A 7,327-nucleotide genomic window follows, 5' to 3' on the forward strand; every position below is an offset into this window, starting at 1 on the left:
AGTGCCTAGAACAGTGCCTGGTATGTGTTAAATACTACATAAGTATCGGTTAAATAAATAAATCACATTAACATTCAACTTCTCATCAAAGGGCCGGCCCGGTGGTGCAACCAGTTAAGTGCTAGCACTCCGCTGCGGCGGCCCGGGGTTCGCCGGTTTGGATCCCGGGCGGGCACCAACGCACCGCTTGGCAAGCCATGCTGTGGCAGCGTCCCATATAAAGTGGAGGAAGATGGGCACGGATGTTAGCCCAGGGCCAGTCTTTCTTAGCAAAAAGGGGAGGATTGGTAGATGTTAGCTCAGGGCCGATCTTCCTCACCAAAAAAAAAAAAAACTCATCAAAAATACTGGATGACGTAAGTCAAAAGAACAGCACTTTCAAAGATTTGAGGGAAACTAATTTGCAAACTCGAACTTGATGCCTAGCTAATGACCACTCATGTGTACAAGGGTAGAACAGATTCAGAAAACTCACACCCCGCACGGCATTTCTTAAGAATTCAATTGAGAATAAAAACCAAGGAAGGATTTAGGGCAAGAAAGATGATCAGAAAATAGTACCCTCAACTGAAGAAAGGAATTTTTAAAAATCTCAGGAAGCAGCTTTCCAGCAAGCCTAAAGAACCAGGTGTGACAGCAACAGAAATAAAGACCTCAAGAAGGAGTCTCCAAGAAGAAAGAGGACTTGATAGAATACCTAATAAAACAGGGAGTTTGGATGTGGAACCATATAAAGAGGAAAACAGAAAGAGAACACCAAGAAAAAGACAAAAGTAGCACAAGAAAAGAAACAGTATCACAGCATAACTTGAATCTGGAAAGTGACAAGAATTTACAATACTATTTGATTTTTCAGCTTTTAAAACAATCCCATATATAGCCAAAGCCCTGACAATTTAATTTGGGATGCCAACAAGGCAAAAGGACAGCTGGCAAGTTTGGGGTGAAGAGTAAGAGCAGCAGAGGTAGAAAAGCTAATACCTAACCTTAGAAAGTGAGAAGTCAAGGGATACTTTAAATAGAAGATGTAATAAAAAAGACACATTACTCAAAGTTATAAAGCTTACCAAGAGAAGAAATAAAGACAGTGATTTACTATTAGGAATGGGGCAGGGGATGCCGCATAAGTGACGAAATCCTCTTCTATCATAGCTAGAATTCAATAGATAGATCCAAAACCAATAAATCAGCCATAATCATGATATCTAAGGACAGAACCAAAACAGTTAAAAATGGTTATCTCTACAGAGTAGAAATGGGATGAGATGCAAGTCAAGTTTGATGGAAGTTTTAAAAACAAAGGAAACCAGCATTCAGTTTAACAGTTTCTCTTTGGGAAAAACACAAGGAATACTGAAACTGCCGTCAAAACCAGCCTTTCGGTTCCTCCTGGATAGGAGCTAAGTAAAAATCAAGATCTCACCAACCTCAGCAAAAGAATGCAGTTCACTGTGACTGACGGGCACTTCCTTCAAAAACGAAGGGGCGAGGGGCATGAAGCGCCGCTGAACCTTCCCAATCCAGAAATTCCAAGCACAAAATCGAACTCGGACGGGATCACGGGAACGATAAAGAGAAAACTCAATCATGGCCAGAAGTCGACACATACATTAACAAACAAACAACCAAGTATTTAAGTGCATCCAGGAATTCTGAAAATTTCAACAAGCCTTCTGGCCAGCAGTCGCGGCACCTAGAGAAGGGGGCACTTATGAGACTTCTGTCTCGTCCTAGACGTTTCTAAGATGCTGCTTTCACCGTAGGATCTAAAACAGCAACAACAGTCCTTTCACACCAGGAGAAAACCTTTCGAGCACGGGCAGTAAACAACAAAAAGCTCGCCGCGGGGGGTGACTTTACAAGGCTGTGAGAGGCTGGGCTCAACACGTGCGCCTCGCTCTCCAGCTAACTCAGCGGACCAGGCGTGCGCAGCCCAACACCTTCGAGCCTGTTCTGAAACCCGAAACGCGCTGCGCCGAGAGGAAACAGCCTCGGGCGGGGCCTTCCGGGCCGGAAACAGCGGGCAGGGAGGAGCCGCCCTCCAGCGAGCACAGACCCCGCTCGGCCCTCGCCCCGCCGAGGCCGCTCTCCCAGGGCCCCGACAACGAGTGTCGGCGACCAACCGCGTGTCGGGCCGCGGCCGCCCGCGGGGCCCACAGAGCAGCGCGGGCCCCGGCGCGGCACCCCGGGGACAGGCGGCGGGTCCCGAGGGCCGCGGCCGAGACGCGCTGGGGCTCCGGGCTTGCCGCCAGGCGCCTCCTCACCTTCTCTTCCACGCAGTCGACAATGATGGACGGGGACCTGCGGCTGAGCCAGCGAGAGAAAGCCGGGCCTCCTACAGCAGCGGCGCGGCCCCCGACGAACGTAACCAGACAGACAGGCGGGAGCGGCAGCCGCGGCACTGGGACTTCCTCCCACGTGCGCGCCGTCAATGGGAAGTGATGTCACGGCGCCGCCGCCGCCGCAGGGGAAGCCGGGAAGGAGGCTCGGGACCGGGCTGGTTGTCGGATTCGCGGTTCTACGGCTGACCGGGTGGTGGGGGCTGCGGCTGGCCTCGCTTGCGGCGTTAGCTTTCAGTGGTGCCAGCCCTGAAGCCCGAGGTCGACCTCATGTGAGTCGCGGGGAATCCCGGGCTGCGCCGGCGTCTTGCTTCCCCAGCCCTCGGGTTCCACTGGGCCGGGATCCCCGTGCTCCGCAGGCGCCTGGGGAGGTAGGTCTTCCTTGCCGGTTTGATCACCTCCTTTTTCTCACCCATCTCAATTCAGAGTAGAATCAAAGCATCTAAACACACTCATTATTTCTATGTCCTGGTTTCTCCCGGTTTTGTGCCACAGTACGTACTTGGACTATGAAAAGGAATATTTTTAGGTATTTTACACCAATGATGGCTGGTTTGCGGAACTCCCTTTAGTTATAAAATGGGATCTAGCCGGCATTTAGCATCTAATTGAACCTTCCAGCTACGTTTATGAGTATAAAATAATTGCTGATATCACTCTCCAGCATTTACTTGAGCGCTTACCACATACTAAAGCTTTGGCTAAGGGATTATCTCATTTAATTGTCACGTGAACCTTCTGAGAGTGTTACATATTATCATCTTCATGGAACAGATGAGAAAGCCGAGCTGTAAAGGGGTTAAGTTACTTGCTTATTCATACTGCTGTGTTTTAGTCCAAGTAAAGATCATTTAATGCTCTGTCCTTACACTAACAGGATGCTTTTATCCTTTATTTTCTGATGGCTTCAAATCCTTTTGTTAAGCATATACAAAGAGATCTGGAAGAAGAGAGATTTATGTCCATTTGTTCAAGCCTGGAAGCGTTTCTCCATGGAATCCCCTCTTGGCTTGACAAATCACGCTCAGTCCTAAAGGCTCACCTCAAGAGGCCTTTATGAAAGTATTTCTCCGTGCTACCTGGTGTGCAAATATTTACTGCCCCTTCCTCTGTGGTCTGATGCCACTTTAAACTTCTTTAAACTGTTTAAACTGCTGGTGTGGAAATTAAGAGAAATGGTTAGCCCATGTTTTACTTAAGGACAGCCAGAACTATTCCGGAGTATTGTGTCTATTGTGAAGTCCCTCATTTCTTCTGGAAACAGGCCCTCCTCATCAAGTATTTGGTTCCCCTAGGAGGTGCTGTGTTCTTGTAAGACCACACACAAGGTAGGTGATTGAACAGCTGGGCAAATTGGGCCATTGAGAGTCCTTGCCCAGCATTTTTGAACTGAGAACCATAGGAAGGTGGTAAGGCAGTCCCTCCCAGATAGCTGAAAGCTGAAAGAGAATGGGACTTGCTGCCAGTCCGCAATGAGAGAAGCAGATTTAAGTCCCTGGTTCCAGTGGTTTTTGAGTACAGCTAAATCCCTCTTCCTGCAGTTTGGTTGGTAAACCTATTCTTTAATTCTATGAGCCAGTAAATTCTCCTTTTGTCCCACGCTAGTTTGGGACAAAACAATGGAGGCCAGAAGGCAGTGGGATAGCACATATAAAGTGCTGAAGGAAAAAACTGTTAACTAAGAATTCTATATTCAGGAAAGGTACTGTTCAAAAATGAAGAAAAAATAAAGACTTTGCCAGATAAACAAAAATTAAGAGAATTCATTGCTAGTAGACCTGATTTACAAGAAATACTAAAGAAAGTTCTTCAGGCTGAAAACAAGTGACCCCAGTAAAGGTAATTATACATATTTTTTATCCTTTCTATTCTTAACTGATTTAAAAACCAATTGTATAAAATAATATCACACAACGTATCATGGCTTCAAACGCACAATTTAATATAAGTGTAATATATTTCCTAGTAACAGCCCAAAAGGAGGTGGATGGAAGCAAAGTTGCAATGAGCTAAGGAAATGACTGCAGATGGTAAAATGATAATTATAACAATGCAATGTTGAGTTTGTAACATTAACAGATATAATACATATAACAACAATACCAAAAAAAAAAAAAAGGGAAAATGGGAATCAAGCTGCATAGCAGTAAAGGTTCTACATATTACCGAAATTCAGCTAGTACAAATCTAAAGCTGATAAGACGTGTATAGTAAACCCTAGAGCAATTACTTAAAAAAATTCAAAAAAAAAAAAAACTAAAAAACAGATCACTAATGAAATTAAAATGCTACATTAGAAAATACATATAGAAAACAAAAACTAAAATGGCAGATGTAAATCCAACTCTATCAGTAACATTAAATGTGAATAGATTGAACAATCAAAAGGGAAAGATTGTTAGATTGGATTTAAAAAAAACATGATCCAACTATATGTTGTCTACAGGAGACACACGAGAGTCACAGAGACAAAAACACTGAAAGTAAATGGATGGGGAAGAATATCATGCAAACAGCAACCACAAGAAAGCTGGAGTGGCTGCACTAACATCAGACAACACAGACTTTAAAACAAGAATACTAGAGACAGTGACATTTTATAATGATGAAACGGTCAATAGTTCAAGACATAACAATTAAAAACATATATGCATCTATTAATGGAGCATTGAAATACATGAAACTTTTAATAGAAATGAAAACAGACAATTCAACAATAGTTGGAGACTTCAATACCCCACTTTCAATAATGTATAGAACAATTAGACAGAAGATCAACACGGAAATAGACGACTTGAACAACACTACAAACCAACCAGATCTAACAGACTTCTACAGAGCACTCCATCCAACAACAGAATATACATTCTCAAGTACACAGGGAACATTCTCCAGAACAGATCAAATGTTGGGCTATAGAACAAACCCCAATAAATTTAAAAGCATAAAAATAATACAAAGTATGTTCTCCAACGATAATAAAATAAAATTAGAAATCAATAGTAGGAATAAATTTGGCAAATTCATAAATATGTGGGAATTAAACAACACATTCATGAATAACCAACGAGTCGAAGAAGAAATCTAAAGGGAAATCAGAAAACGCTGGTTCTTTGAAGAGATCAACACAATTGACAAACCTCTGTCCAGTCTGACCAAGAAAAAGAGAGAAGATTCAAATTACTTGAATCAAAAACAAAAGAGAGAAAACAACACTAAGATATCACCTCACGCCCATTAGAATGGCTATAATCACCAAGCCAAAAAACAACCAACACCGGAGAGGATGTGGAGAAACAGGAACCCTCGTACACAGCTGGTGGGAATGCAAACTGGTGCAGCCTCTATGGAAAACGGTATGGAGATTCCTCAAAGAATTAAAAATAGAGATGCCCTATGATCCAGCTGTCCCACTACTGGGAATCTATCCAACAAACCTGAAATCAACAATCCAAAGGGCCTTATGCACCCCTATGTTCATTGCAGCATTATTCACCATAGCCAAGAAGTGGAAGCAACCTAAGTGTCCCTCGACTGATGACTGGATCAAGAAAAGGTGGTATATATATACAATGGAATACTACTCAGCCATAAAAAAAGACAAAATCGTCCCGTTTGCAACAACATGGATGGGCCTGGAGGGTATTATGTTAAATGAAGGAAGCCAGAAAGAGAAAGACAAACACTGTGTGATCTCACTCATATGTGGAATATAAACCAACACATGGACAGAGAAAACTGTATTGTGGTTACCAGGGGCAATGGGGGTGGGGGGTGGGCACAAGGGGTGAAGGGAGACATATATATGGTGATGGACAAACAAAAACGTACAACCCAAAATTTCACAATGTTAAAAACTATTAAAACATCAATAAAATAAAAAGACAAAACTGGAGGGAAAAAAAAAAAAAGAGAGGACAAGATTACCAACCTTACAGAAACAAAAAGGATTGTAAACAAATACTATGAATAATAGTACACAAATTAGATAACTTAGATGAAATACACAAATTACTAGAAAAACACAAACTACAAAAATGACTCAAGATAATCTGAATAAACCTATAATAAGTGAAGAGATTGAATCAGTAATCCACAAACTATGCACAAAGAAAAGCCCAGGCCTAAATGGTTTCACTGCTGAAATCTGCCAAACACTAACGGAAGAATTAATACCAATTCTTCCAAAAAAAAAAAGAAGAGGAAGAAACACTTTCCAACACATTTTATGGGGCTAATATTACCCCGATACCAAAATCAGACAAAGATGTCACAAGAAAGCAAAACTACAGGGGTCAGCCTGGTGGCGTAGAGATTAAGTTTGCACGCTCCACTGTGGCGGCCCAGGGTTCACAGGTTTGGATCCCGGGTATGGACTGATGTACTGCTTGTCAAGCCATGCTATGGCGGTGTCCCATATAAAAAAAAATAAATAGAGGAAGATGGGCACGGATGTTACCCCAGGGCCAATCTTCCTCCGCAAGAAGAGGAAGATTGGCAACGGATGTTAGCTCAGGGCTAATCTTCCTCACCAAAAAAAAAAGAAAACAAAACTACAGACTAATATCTCTTACGAACATGGATGTAAAAGTCCTCAACAAAATACTAGCAAACTGAATCTAGCAAGATATAAAAAGAATTATACACCATGACCAAGTGGGATTTATCCTAGGGATGCAAAGTTGGTTTAACATCCAAAAATAATTAATGTAATACATCATACAAATAGAATGAAAAACAAAAAATCACAAGACCATCTCAGCAGATGTAGGAAAAAGCATTTGACAAAATCTAACACGCTTTCATGATTTAAAAAAAAACTCAATAAACTAGGAACAGAAGGGAAGTTCCTCAATATAAAGGCCATCTACAAAAAATCTCCAGTTAACATCATACTTAATGGTGACATACTGAATGGTTTCCCTTTAAGATTAGGAACAAGACAAAGATTTCCACTCTTGCCATTTCTATTCTAAATTGTAGCGGAG

The sequence above is a fragment of the Diceros bicornis genome, unplaced genomic scaffold (assembly GCF_020826845.1).
Source record: "Diceros bicornis minor isolate mBicDic1 unplaced genomic scaffold, mDicBic1.mat.cur scaffold_451_ctg1, whole genome shotgun sequence".
In the NCBI taxonomy this organism is placed as follows: Eukaryota; Metazoa; Chordata; class Mammalia; order Perissodactyla; family Rhinocerotidae; genus Diceros; species Diceros bicornis.